Source organism: Saimiri boliviensis, chromosome 21 (assembly GCF_048565385.1).
Source record: "Saimiri boliviensis isolate mSaiBol1 chromosome 21, mSaiBol1.pri, whole genome shotgun sequence".
In the NCBI taxonomy this organism is placed as follows: domain Eukaryota; kingdom Metazoa; phylum Chordata; class Mammalia; order Primates; family Cebidae; genus Saimiri; species Saimiri boliviensis.
The window spans coordinates 5,239,971-5,254,860 of NC_133469.1; positions in this window are offsets into that span (position 1 = coordinate 5,239,971).

The following is a 14,890-nucleotide window of genomic DNA, read 5'->3' on the forward strand; positions in this document are numbered from 1 at the left end:
ACAGGGTCTCTCCTCACTTAACCCCAGGCGTCACCATCTCTGGGGGCCAGTGGCCCTCTCATGACTCTCCGGGTGGGGAGGAGGCTTGGAGTTGAGTAGTGGCACCCTGAGTCACTCTTGCACCTGTCACCCTGAGAGCCACTGGCCAGAAGGGGCCCCATGTTCGGTGATGTTTTCTGTGCCTGGAATTGCTGCTTGCAGCCCTTCCCAGGGGCTTAATGGACTGTAATTGCTGTTTGTATTTTGCACGTGCCGGGAGATGTTTCATGGGAAGTGAGCATTTTAAAAAAAAAAAACAAAAATAGAATTGAGAAAAACAAGAAGGCAGACACGCTGGATTTCTAGTGTTTTACATGCTATAGGAAGCACTTCAAAAAGGTTTTTTTGCCAGGGGCTGGAACCAGAAGCTACGTGACTTCTGGAATCCGTTCCTTACACAATAAATTCCTGGGTCAGTTAAACGGCAAGGAGCCACAAGAAATCACCCACGGGCGAAAGCTGAGTGAGCCCAGGCCAAGCTCCACCTGGCCTTATTTTTGGAATTCAGGGGGAAATCTCTTGGGAACAGGCTCATAGCACCCCTCTCCCTCCCCTGAAGCCTTACAATTGTTGGGGTTTGACACATGGAAAATCGTGAAAGTTAAAACATGGTACAAAAATGAAGCCTTGAGGTAGAGTTAACAGAGGGAAGGGGCCACAGGGAATTTAGATCCTAATCAGACAGGTCTTATGTACTAGCGCTTCCCTGGAAAGCCAAGATAACGTTATGACTACAAAGAAAAAATGTTTTCCTGCTTGGAAGTTGCCAGAACTTGTCTGATACAAATGCTGGGATTTCTTGCCCACGGGCTGTCGCGTACAGCTACCCCGGCCCCCTCGTGAAGGCTCCTCCTCGGAGCTTGGCACCCTCAGGTCCTCCTGAGATGCCAGCACCTGAACAACCTGCTCGAGGGAGGCTTTAGCTCCAAGAAGGTTCTGGAAGGCTTCAGGAAAGTTAGCCGGCATGCACAGAAGCTGGAGAGGAATCTCCAGCCTGCCTGGGAATGCTGTGGGCTCAGAGCCATGGGCTCAGGTCTTGCATCCAGAACTGCTCTTGCATCTCCCTGGGGAGACTGGGTGTCGAGAAACAACAAGGTCCCGTGGGCATGCCCTCGCCCCATGCTCACCCACCGTGCCTGTGCCCGCTGGGCCCATCTCAGGGCTGCACTGCCCCCTAGTGGCCGAGCACAGGCCCTACCCCACTGCGCCTGCCTGCCTCCCTGTGCGGGTGCTCACCCCGCAGTCCCTGAGCACAGCAGAGCAGCCCAGCCCGCGCCCCAGGCTCTGTGGCTACCGTGCCGAGATTGCACCCTGTGCACGCACACACACTTAGGATGCTGCTGGCCCGGAGCAGTGGCTGGCCACACGGGCTGCTGGTCATACTGCCCGCTGCTTCTGGGACTCCCGAGCCCCTTGCTGTCTATAGGATGAGGATGCCCAGCTCTGCAAGACACACAGCAAGTGGAGGCTTAGAGTGCAGTGCATGGCGGTGGGGCTCCCCCCGCACTCCCCACCCCCATCTATTCCCGGGGAACGAGAATGAAGGGCCTGGCCCAGCGCCCAAGCCCCAGGAGGGCACGGGAGCTGCATTTGGTGACAGTGACTGGGAGGGCTGCTAACTCCAGGCTCAGGAAAGGGGGACCCTCCCGGAAGACGGTCCACCCCCGCTGAGTTCCCGCTGCTGGATATCCTTGCTCCCGTCACTATTATTGTCATCGTCATGGTCCATGGTGTTAGTTCCTGGCCTCCCACGTGATACGCAGAAACACTCTCACGGAGCCCACATAGGGGAATACTGTCTTACTTAATTACCGTTTTTTACACACCTCCCTCCCTTTCTCTTTCCCTGAAACCAGGTCTCACTCTGTCACCCAAGCTGTAGGGCAGTGGCATGACCATAGCTCACTGCAGCCTCAAACCCTGGGCACGAGTGATCCTCCTGCCTCAGCCTCCTGAGTAGCTGGGACTACAGGCACATGCCACTATGCTTGGCTAATTTCTTTCTTTCAATGTTTGCAGTGATAGGGTCTTGCTCCATTGCCCAGACTGGTCTCAAACTCCCAACCTCAAGCTATCCTCCCTCCTCAGCCTCCCAGAGTGCTGGGATTATAGGCATAAGCCTCTATTCCTGGCCTTATTTATTTATTTATTTATTTATTTATTTATTTATTTTTGAGACGGAGTTTTGCTCTTGTTGCCCATGCTGAGTGCAATGGTGTGATCTCGGCTGACTGCAACCTTCGATTTCTGGGTTCAAGTGATTCTCCTGTCTCAGCCTCCCTTGTAGCTGGGATTACAGGCACATGCCACCATTACTGGCCTTCTTTTAAATAGGAGATACAAGGGCCAGGCATGGTGGCGCATAGCTATAATTCCAACACTTTGGGAGGCCGAGGTGGGTGGATCACTTGAGTCCAGGAGTTCGCTACCAGCCTGGGCAAATAATGAAATCCCATGTCTAAAAAAATAAAAAACAAATTTGCAAAGGAGATACATTTCACACACCTTAAAAATTACTCACTTTAAATCGTACAATTCAATGCTCTTAGTATAGCCACAGAGTTCTGCAGTCATCACCACTCATTCCAGAACATTGGCTCACCCCAAAGAGAAGAGCCGAACTCATCATCCATCCCCTGCCAGCCCCCAGCAACTGAGAACCGGCTTCCTGGCTCTGGATTTGCCTGTCCTGGGTCGTTTGTGTCACTGGAATCACACGCTCTGTGGCCTCTGGGGCCCGGCTTCCTTCTCGGCATCACATTTCACGGTTCCTGCATGTTGGAGCATACGTTAGTGCTTCCTTCCTTTCTCAGGCTGAGTAACCTTTCACGCTGTGGATACACTATGGTTTGGTTATCCACTCATCAGCCAGTGGATATTTTTGACTATTTTGAATAACCTTCCTTCCTTTTGAGTGGAGAAAAAAAAAGGGCAAGACATTCCCTCTGCAAAACTGCACCCAAAATCTTTTTAACAATCATTCTTTATCTTCATAGTTTGGCACTGTAACTACTACGAACCATGCCGTCACCATGGCTCATAGCGGACTTTCCCTGGGGACTTTCTTCTGCTCCTGCTGGGTACAGGGAGGAGCACTAAAGTTGCCCTGAGGGCCGGGTGAGGTGGCTCACGCCTGTAATCCCAGCACTGTGGGAGGCCAAGGTGGGTGGATCACCTGAAGCCGGGAGTTCGAGACCAGCCTGGCCAACATGGTGAAACCCCATCTCTACTAAAAATACAAAAATTAGCTGGGCATGGGGGGGTGCGCCTGTAGTGCCAGCTACTCAGGAAGCTGAGGCAAGAGAATCGCTTGAAATGGGGAGGTGGAGGTGGCCGTGAACAGAGATCGAGCCGCTGTACTCCAGCCTGGGTGACTCTGTCTCAAAAAAGCAAAGCAAAGCAAAGCAAAGCAAAGCAAAGCTGCCCTGAGGTGGATTGGCAGAGTAGGGGTGAGGGAAGCCAGGGCCCCTACTTTCCTGTCCCCACCCCCTGATGCTGTAACGGACAGGAGGGCCACCCAGCCTAGCAACCATGAGCTGATGACACTCTACGGGCCTGGCCTGTCCCCCTGGCTTACGTCCTGCCTGGAATGGGGAAGCAAGAGCGACCATCCTTGACCGCCTCCTTCCCTCCCTGCACATTCAGTCACTAGTTCAATATTCGTTTGATACCACGATGGGCACGGACACCCCTTCCCCCATAGAGGCGTGATTCTCATGGGAGAATACAAGACAGGACCTATCCGGTTCTTTATTTCTCTTCCTCAACTTGCAAAACTTTTGGGGGTGCAGGTGATTGTAGGCAAGAATGATTCCATGGGAATGGGGGATACCCAGAAAAGGCAGAGACAGTGCCAGCACCCTAGTTGGTGGTGGTGTATTGGTGTTTCTTTTTTTTGAGACAGAATCTCGCTCTGTTGCCCAGGCTAGAGTGCAGTGACGTGATCTCAGTTCACTGCAACCTCCGCCTCCTGGGTTCAAGGGATCCTCCTGCCTCAGCCACCCGAGCAGCTGAGATCACACCCAGCTAATTTTTTTGTATTTATGGTAGAGACGGGGTTTCACCATGTTGGCCAGGCTGGTCTAACTCCTGACCTCCGGCGATCCACCTGCCTCGGCCTCCCACAGTGCTGGGATGACAGGTGTAGCCCCGCGCCCGGCCTGCTGCACCCTAATCATATCGTTGTATCTTCTTTTTAAAGATTAAAAGACAGACAGCAACACAGGGGTTGCAGAGCTCGGGAGCCAGCCCTGGCCCCTGCCTCCTCCCTCAGGAGGTTCCCCTGACCCCCAGGACCTCCTAGCTTCCACATCTGCGCATCCGGGAGACAGAGGCATCATCGGGGGTAGGGGGAGCAAATCATACCTGAGACAGGCCCGACTCCAGCAATTTCCGCAGTGACTGAAAGATCATGGCTATTTTTGCCATCATTGCAATGGAATGTCCACTCCCCCGCCACCTCCACAGCACTCAACACCGGTGTCCAGCCGCTCTACGTGGACGTGTTGGAAACAGAGCACAGGCCTCTTCGCTTGGCTCTGGTCACCGGGAGGGGGCAGGGAGGGACAGCTGCCAAGAGGATGGGGGAGGGAGCCTGCCACTCAGGAACACTGGGGCAGGGCATGAGACAAAGGGCTGCCTCCAGCCACCAGTGTGAGCCTGACCCTGAGCCCAAAGAAGCTGGCCACCTGTGTGCTGACCCCAGGGCCAGGACAGGTCCCCGAGTGGACGTCTCAAAGAGAGTCCCTCATTCCAGGGCACGTGGGAGCTCTGGCCATCTGGCAGCTGGAGGGAACAGGAAGGACACAACTGTCTGAGACCCACGTGGCTTCTCCCAGAAAGAGGTGCCAGCCCTGAGGGGCCACCAGTGCTCACGGACTCCTGGTTGCCAGTCTTGCCAGGGCAAAAAGGCAAGTGAAGGAAACCTCCTATTCACAGGGCACTGTGCATCTGGAACGTGCAGGGCGGACTGCATCAGACCCGGCTCTGGCTCCAAGCTGGGCAGCAGGCGAGCCCTGGGGCTCCACCAGCCCCATTGGCAGAGGACGGCCCTCATGAGGCAGGAGCCCATGATTCACACCCTGCTGGAATTTGTCGAGCATGCTGAGATTTGCAGCTCCTCCAAGGAGATCAGATCCTGCCCTGATCAAAAGAAAAGAAGATGGATGAGGACATTATAAACAGGCCATGCCGCCCAGCTGGCCTCGGGGATGCAGGCGGTGTGTGTTCTGGGTTCCCACGAAGCTAAGAAACTCTAAATCCAGGTTGACATCATGGCACACTGCCACCTGCTTCAGGGGGACGCAGGGGACAAGGAGGAGCCATTGGCAGAGAGTTTGGTTCCTGCAAGTTCCAACTTCTGCTAAAACTGGTGAATGGGTTGCTTTGCATGATTCAGAGCGCATAGGCTTCTCTGTTCACAAAATGGCTCACTTGCACACCCAGGGAAATGGACTTGGCTTGCTTTTTCCAACCTCTTGCTCCTGCAGAATCAGCAGGGGACGTGTGAGTTGGGGCCTCTGTCCCTGTCATGTGAGGAGGGCAGGGAGGGAGCACTGGGCAATGAGTCGGGAGGCCTGGTGGGGAGCTTGGGCAAGTCCGTTTTCCTCTCGGGGCCTCAGTCTTCTCCTCTGTAAAATAGGTTACATTCATTTTCTGTGGTTGATGTAATAAAATCCCACAAACTTAGTCTTTTTTTTTTTTTTTTTTTTTTTTTTTTTTTTCACATGGAGGCTCACTCTGCCGCCCAGGCTGGAGGGCAGTGGTGCAATCTCAGCTCACTGCAACCTCTGCCTCCGGGGTTCAAGCAATCCTTCTGCCTCAGCTTCCCAAGTAGCTGGGATTATAGATGTCTACCACCACACCCAGGTAATTTTTGTATTTTTAGTAGAGATGGGGTTTCACCATGTTGGCCGCACTGGTTTTGAACTCCTGACCTCAGGTGATCCGCCTGCCTTGGCCTCTCAAAGTGCTGGGCTTATAGGAATGAGATGCGGATTATCTGCTGGCAGTGGAGGTCCGAGGTCTGAGGTGAGAATGACTGTCTCTACATGGGCTAACGTCACAGCATCTGCCGTGTTGCGTCAAGCCAGGTTCTGCTGAGAAGCCAGTGTCATGGCCCGCCAGAGCCCAGGACAGGGCTGTGTGGTCAGCAGGAGGGTGAGTGACCGGCCAGCATCACTCCTGGCCAGAGTGTTCAGGGCGGAGAAGGGCTTTGTTGGAGTAGAAGCCAGGAGATTCCCAAGGCTGGCCTTTCGGGGGTACCCACTGTGACCCCAACATCTTCACCACCTTCAGAGGTGCTTCCTGGAGCCAAGGCCGCTTCATTTCATCTGGGCCATGCGCCTGCTGTGGGCTTGCCCCAGGCCCAGGCCTGGCTGGACTCGGGCCGCAGTTTTCAGATGTGCCCCCCACCCTTGGTGAGTCCTGTCCGCTGTGCTGGGGAGACGGGCATGCGCACATACTCAGGCAAATATTGCAGATCGAAACCAAGGAAAGGGTCACTCCAGAGAGACAGCGCTGTCCTCTGGAGGACCCGTGTCCGGCTGTCCTGGCTCTGGCTGGCATTGGCAGGTGGGGGGCTGGAGACAGGTCTCCTGTGGACCCAGCTTGGCCTCAGTTGACCTAGAACTTGGACCCTCAATCTGCTACTCCCTGCTCCCATGCCCCTTCAGGCCCCGACAGTCTTCCAGCCGCTTCTGGGTCCCAGGAATGTCCACCCCCGTGGCCTCCAGCTCTCTGATCACACGGACCACGTTGCACAGGCTGGTGCTGGAGCAGCTGGTGAGGCCATCTCTCTCTGGGAAGCAGAATTCTGACATGGAGCCAAAAGAAGCTTCATGGCTGTCTGCGGGGTCGATGGCCCAGGAAACATCTCAATTCTAAAGCAATAATGGCACTGGACAGGCAGAGCTGAGGCAATGTCACATGGCCGGGACATGCAGGGTGGGCCAGCAGCTGGCAGCTCCCCGGACCCAAGCCTGTCCTCCCGTGGGGCCATGGGGAGCCGTCTGTGTCTCCCTCAGCGTGGCCTCCCTGAGCTCCTGCCTTTCTTCTTCTCTCTGAGCTGCCTTCGCGGCTTCTCCAAGCACCTGTCATCGGCCAGAGCTCCTGGGCTCAGCCCTCTCCTCAGTTCAGGTGAACGGCTGCTCGTGAACGAGAACCTTGTTTTAGTTCCCAGCTCTGGAGCTGGCGCCGCCTGGGTGAGGCATCCACGTGGCCAGGTCATGACGCTGTGCACAGAGGCATCCACCAAGTGGACACGGGGCCCGAACCCCTGCCCAGCCTGGCTCACCCACCTTTGCAGTCTCAGAAAACCCAGTACTATAGCGTCCCAAATACACATCTGAGAAGGTCGCTTTCTCCTGACGGGGTCTGGCAGCTGCTCGTCTCCCGACCTTTCTGGGTCTGCCCCGCGCACCATCAGCCTCATCTCCCATCCCCAGTTGGTACATTTGACAAAGTGTGACTTGCTGTTCTAGCCACAGCTCGAATGCTGCCTCCTTTGACGCCTTCCGTGTCCTCCGGGCAGGCTGGGGTGCTCCTTCTATGTTCCCACAACCACTGCGTCGTGCGTCACAGCTGCCACTGTCTCCCTCGTGATGACCCGAAAGGGCCAAGACCATCTCCTTCCACCATGCGGCACTGAGCGGAGGGCTGGGTGCAGAAGGAAGATCAAGGAATACTCGTGGGTGAGTGCGGCCGAGGCCACGGCTGCCTTCAGGGGAGCAGCATCTCCTGAGGAGACAGACCCCCCCAACCAGGGACACAGGCAGCAAGGCTGGGCTGGGGGCCACTAAATGTGGACAGTGTGGGTCTAAATGTGCCTGAGAGGAGAGGAGGAGGTGCGAGGGGCTGGGGAGCCGCCGGCAAGCACACTTAGGCCGGTCTCCGAGCGCACGGGATGGCCTCTGCTGCACTCAGACGTTTCTGTTCATTTCAACCTCTGCAAAGCAGCCCATTAGGTTGTATCTGCGGTGCCTAAAACGGAGAGGAAGTCTGGCGGTTTTCTAGGTAACGTCCAATCCAGGTGGCAGGCTTGAACAATTCTAGGGCTCTTCCTACCCCCAACACCCCCGACACACCCCAGTGCACCCCAACACATACACAGGCGCCCCTCACTCTTTCTGCTGTGCATTCCAGCTGCACGGAGTCGCAGCATCTCACTGGCAGAAGAATCTGTGAGGTCACCAGGAAGGGGGGCTGCTGCAGGGCCCCAAAGCTTGGAAACAGGCAGGAGCGCTGAGGAGTAAGCAGCAGGGGCCAGGCTCCATTCCATGGCTTACCCAGAAAATGCACACCCTGAATTCTCTCCAAATTACTACTCGAGAGCAAGGCGAGAGCCATGTTGGCAGCCAAGGATGTAACTCCCAGAGTGAGCCAATGGGTTGACCTGACTTTTGGCAGCATAGTGACCAGATACCCTGAAACGCCATCACCATCCGCGACCTGATGGTGAGTAAATGTCAACAGACAGAACACCATCGCACTGCCAAGATCATAGGAAGCCCTCCTTCCAAAAAAGAGACAGAAAGCAAATAAACCAAACTGGGCCGGGTGTGGTGGCTCACGCTGTAATCCCAGCACTTTGGGAGTCCCAGGCAGGTGGATCACAAGGTCAGGCGTTCAAGACTAGCCTGACCAATATGGTGAAACCCCATCTCTACTAAAAATACAAAAATTAGTTGAGCGTGGCGGCGCGTGCCTGTAGTCCCAGCTACTCAGGAGGCTGAAGCGGGAGAATCGCTTGAACCCAAGAGGCGGAGGTTGCAGTGAGCTGAGATCGCGCCACTGCACTCCAGCCTGGGCAATAGAGCAGGACTCCGTTAAAGGAAGAGAGAAAAAGAGAGAAGGAAAGAATGAAAGAAAAAGAAGGGAAGAAAGGAAGGAAGGAAGGAAGGAAGGAAGGAAGGAGGCTATCTGGAACCACAGATGAGCCATAAGCATTTTCCTTAGGTGATGCAAAATGCAGAGTGGTGGGTGGGGGGAGTGAACCTGAGACTCCTGTACCCATTTGAGACCCTCAAAGGAAGCTACCTTCTAAGGAGACAGTGGTTCCAACCACATCTGCCTGCTGGCACAGGGATCCCTCTGGGAAATCTGGGTGGCTGCTTCAGAGCTCCAGGTGGAAATGTTTAAGAACAATAATAACGTCCCTGGAGGATTCAAAACCATTTGTTCTCCCTCGGTGCTGAAACGCACACGATCCTCATAGACAGGAAAATCCCAGCTCGAGAAATTAAATTAAATGTGTCCTGGTCAGTGATAAGCTAGCAGAAGCCAACATTCTTTGTAGAGGAAAGCAACCCGATTTAGGCTTTCAGGATTCCTACAGATGAAGCCCAACCAAATGCAAACTCTGACACACACACACACACACACACACACACACACACACACACACACGGATCAAATCCAAGGAGACAAGCCACCATGAGAGGAGAGCCAACAGAAATAACAAACAGATTCAGGCCTCTGAGAACGGCTTTAAATAAATGAAGTGCCAGGCACGGTGGCTCCACACCTGTCATCTCAGCACTTTGGGAGGCCAACGCGGGCAGGTTGCTTGAGCCTAGGAGTTCACGATCAGCCTAGGCAACATGGTGAAACCCCATCTCTAAAAATAGACCAAAATTAGCAGATGTGGTGGAGCACGTCTTTAGTCCCAGCTACTTGGGAGGCTGAGGTAGGAGGATCACCTGAGCCTGGGAGGTCTAGGCAGCAGTGAGCTGTGATATCACCATTGTACTCTAGCCTGGGAGGCAGAGTAAGACCCTGTTTGTTGGAAAGAAGAAAGGAAGGAAGGAGAATGGAAGGGGGGAAGGGAGGGAGGGAGGGAAGGAAGGAGAATGAAAGGGAGGGCGGGAGGGAGGAAGGGAGGAAGGAAGGAAGAATGGAGGGAGGGATGATGTCTATTCATCTACCTATTTTTTCCTTGTTGATCATCTTCCTTATTCTGTCTAAGGAATTCCAGCTAAATCTGCCTGCAAATTAAGAAAGATTTAATAGAATAAGGAAGGTGATCAAAAAGGAAAAAGAGTCTATTGGGAAAAAAAAGGGGGGGAGGGGGCCCAGACAGATTTGAAAAAGAACCAAATACACCTTTACAAGTAAAAAAAACAGAAATGTGAAAACTGATTTAAACAGCTGAAGAGAGAATCAGTGAATTGGAGCATAGATATGAAGAAATTTCCTAGGATGCAACACAGAAAGATGGAAAGAGAGAAAATATGAAAGAAAGGTAAGGAGGCTGGGAGGAGAGAGAGAATGAGTGAGTCTAATGTGCATCTAATGAGAATTCCTAGAATTCCAGAGCCCTGGATGAGGTGGTACTAAGTGGGGGCAGTGGGTGGGGGTGCAGGGCATGGCTGTTCCAGGCAGAGGGAACGGTACGTGCAAGGCCCTGAGGAACCTAACCAAAGCCAGTCTGCTAGAGCGCTTGCTCTGTGCTGCCTTATGCAGGGCAATGCTGGGGCACAGATGGAGCTTAAACACAGTCCCTGCCCCAGCAGTAGGCAGTCTGGTGGGGAGCCAGCCATAATGAGGTGGACAACCATGCTACTACCTGGCCAGCTCCATTTCCCCTTCAGCTGCTAACTATACCACTTCTCCTCCCCAGCAATCAGGCCACATGGACCAGGTAGAGCTAGCCCCAGTCTTTCACGCTTCAGGGATGGACACGTGACCTTGACCAGGTCAACGATGGCCAGTGAGGTCCAGTTCTGAAACTTTTTTTTTTTTTTTTTTTTTTTGAGACGGAGTTTCACTCTTGTTACCCAGGCTGGAGTGCAATGGCGCGATCTCGGCTCACCGCAACCTCCGCCTCCTGGGTTCAGGCAGTTCTCCTACCTCAGCCTCCTGAGTAGCTGGGATCACAGGCACGCGCCAGCATGCCCAGCTAATTTTTTGCATTTTTAGTAGAGACGGGGTTTCACCATGTTGACCAGGATGGTCTCGATCTCTCGACCTCGTGATCCACCCGCCTCGGCCTCCCAAAGTGCTGGGATTACAAGCTTGAGCCACCACGCCCGGCCTCAGTTCTGAAACTTTTATAAGAACCACTGGGCAAAGGAAATCTCTGGTTCATCCAGGGTTGCTGACAGGGGAAATGTTGGTCTGGAACCACCATGAGATGGAACCAACATAAAGAAAGGCTCCCTTTGAGCCCTGGATCCCAGTTTCCTGCAGATACCCTGGACATAACAGTTACAGAAGTTAACAGATTTCCTTTTCTGTTTGAGCTGGTCTGGGCTGTTTTTTTCTGTTATGTATAACTCCCTGCTCTGCCCATGAAACAGAGGGAAACCCCAAGGCTGGAGACCCCATGGGAGGACCTCGCCCAGCCTAGGGGTCAGTGAGGCTTCTTACAGGAGAGGATAGCCAGGCTGGGTTAACAGCTGCACCAGAGTTAGCTGGAGGCAGGAGGTGTGCCCGGGCAGGCTGGGGCAGGTGCTGGCTGCCTTCCCAGGAGTCAGGGCAGCTCACTGGCTCCTGGGCACAGTCTCTGCCCAGGCAGGCCCTGGACTCCCAGGTCAGCTCTCAGCAGCGGCTTCTGAGGGCCTCGGGACTTGGCAGGAGCAGGAGGCCTAAAGAGAGGACAACTCCGAAGCACTGCGTAGGGGTGGCCAGGCCAGCCTCCCAAGGGTCTTGTTTTGTGAGTCACATCAGTATCAGGAACTCCAATCTCAGGATCCACCAAGGTATGTGAGAGGAGCTGTGTCGGGAGGTCACCAACCCATCCTGTCCCTCCCTGGCCCCCAGCATGGCCAGTGCCATGGCCACCCCTAGGTCATGTCGCCAGGCAGATGCAATGTGCAAAGCACCAAACCAAGCGGACTGAAGAATCTGCTCTCAGCTCTATAACAAAGTTGTTTCAGCTCCTTGATGCCAGCTGCCTTGGCACCCACCCATGTTCAATCTCTTGCCGATCAATCTGTTGTTCAGTGGGCCGCGTGGGTCTCTGTGCCCTACCAGCCCAGACTCCCATGCCCAGCTTAAATGCTCTCTCCTCCAGGAAGCCTTCCATGGCCACCCAAGGCATAAATGTTCCATCCTGCCTCTAAGAACGCCTTGAACCCAGGCTGCCGTGGGATGTGGTTACTTGTAGGTAGGTTGTATTTTCCTTTGGTTCATCTCTGTCTACTCTGGGCTAGAGTAAGTCCTAGCCAGAGAAATCAGGCCAAAGAAAAAAAAATTTTTATCCAAATTGAAAAAGAGGAAGTCAAACTAAAAAGAGGAAGTTAAACTACCTCTGCCGATGATACAATGTTATACCTAGAAAACACTAAAGATTCCTCCAAAAGACTTCTAGATTTGATCAATAAATTCAGCAAAGTCTGAAGTTACGAAATCATCGTATACAAATCAGTAGCAGGCTATACCCCAACAACAATCAAGCCGAGAATCACAAGAACTCAATCCCTTTTTTTTCCCCTTTGAGACAGAGTCTTGCTCTGTCACCCAGGCTGGAGCACAATGGCGCAAGCTTCGCTCACTGCAACCTCCGCCTCCTGGGTTCAACTGATTCTCCTGCCTCAGCCTTACCAGTAGCTGCGATTACAGGTGCCTGCCACCATGCCCAGCTAATTTTTGTATTTTTAGTAGAGATGGGGTTTCATCAGGTTGGCCCACACCTATCATCCCAGCTCTCTGGGAGGCCAAGGTAGACGGATCACCTGAGGTCAGGAGTTCAAATTCAATCCCTTTTACAGTACCTACACACAAAAAGTAAAATGCATAGGAATATACTTAACCAAGGAGGTGAGATATCCCTACAAAGAGAACTATAAAACACTGCTGAAAGAAATCATAGATGACAAAAACAAATGGAAATACATCCCATGTGCATGGATTAGAACAATCAATACTGTGAAAGTGACCGTACTGCCCAACGCAATCTACAGAGTCACTGCAGTTCCAATCAAAATACCAACATCATTCTTCATAGAATTAGAAAAAAAATCTTAAAATTCATATGGCATCAAAAAAGAACCCGAATAGCCAAAGCAATCCTAAGCAAAAAACAAATCTGGAGGCATCACGTTATTCAACTTAAAATTATGCTATAAGGCTGTAGTCATCAAGACAGTATCGAGGCAGTGTCTACTGGTATCAATGTAGATACATAGACCGATAGACCAGAATAGAGGACCCAGAAATAAAGCCAAATACTTACAGCCAACTGATTTTCCACAAAGGACACAAAAACATAAACTGAGGGCTGGAGTGGTGGCTCACGCCTGTAATTCCATCGCTTTGGGAGGCTGAGGCGTGTAGATCACTTGAGGTCAGGAGTTCAAGACCAGCCTGGCCAACATGGTGAAACCCCATCTGTGGGAAGGAGAAAAGTTCCTTTTTAAAATTTCCTTTCTTAAAGAATAAGTGTGCTAATAACTTTGTTAAGCTCTATCCTCTGGAGCTGTTAGATATACCATGCTTAGAGGCATGTAGTACCTTCTATGTCCTTGTACTTTAACCAAGATATCTGTGCTGGACGTGCTCCCAGGCATGTCCCAGCTCTCCACCGCTTTTACCTGTTTAAAAAAGTTTTAAGTTGTTAGGGAATTGGGTTTTAGTTTAGATTGTGAGGTCTGGCTCCAGCCAACGGAGATCAGACACAGCAGTAAGGACGACCCCAAATGCGTAAGGGATAAATTTCTGTGTTTTCCTTTGTTCTTTGTACTCTCATGGCAAGATGGCTGGTGAGGGTCCCCTTCCTGCACTCCAGGAAGTGAAAATTATATTGCTGAAAGATCCTTTGTCTCAGTGCTAATTCTTCTTTGCAGCACCGAGCATCTATTTCCAACAGCCTTCCAAAGTTTGGGATTACAGGAGTCGGCTACCAAAAGTTCAGCCAAAAGTTCATATTTTGAGGCCTTTTTTTTTTCATTAATATTTTGTAGAGACAAGGTCTCATTATGCTGCCCAACCTGGTCTCAAACTCCTGACCTCAAGTGACGCTCCCATCTTGGCCTCCCAAAGTGTTGGGATTACAGGCATGAGACACCACACCTGGCCTTTGAGGCTATCTTAAAATTTCTGTTTTGTTTTGCATAGAAATGCAATTTTTTTTTTTTTGAGACAGAGTCTCATCATTGCCCAGTCTGGAGTGCAATGTCGTGATCTTGGCTCTCTGCAACCTCCACCTCCCGGGTTCAAGTGATTCTCCTGCCTCAGCCTCCTGAGTAGCTGGGTTTGCAGGCACTCACCACCATGCCCGGCTAATTTTTGTATCTTTAGTGTAGACAGGTTTCACCGTGTTGGCCAGGCTGGTCTTGAACTCCTGACCTCATGATCTGCCTGCCGCAATTATTTTTACGCATTATGTTATATCCAGATACCTTGCCTCCTGTCAACCCAAAGTGACATCAAAGAGCTCTCCTAAGAGTTTATTTGGGAACAGCAAGAGGATTGCAGTTGGGATATGTGCGCCGTGCCGGTAAGCATTCTGGGGGGTGTTCGGGATAAAGGCGACGCTTTAAAAGGCAAAGAAGTCCACATGAGCTGCTCTAGAACGAAGTTCACAGGTCACGCAGCTCATGGCAGGAGGCAGTGCTGTTCACTGCGGGAGTGGCCATCACTGGGTGGGTGCCCAGGTGGGCGCCCTTGTGCCAGTGGGGGATCCGGAAGCCGCAGTCCTGAGGCGCTCCTGGGTGAATCCCAATCCAGGCAGGCCCGAGAGGGCTTCCTCACGGTCTCCCCTTTTGACTCTATTTTGTACCAGCAACTTCCACACTCGTATTAAAATTTCCCTGTGAATTTGGGGGTTTTCTGTCACCACCATACCATTTACAGATAGTAACACCTGAGTGTCCTCTTTACAACTGTGTACTGTCCAGCCATTTCCCTAGCT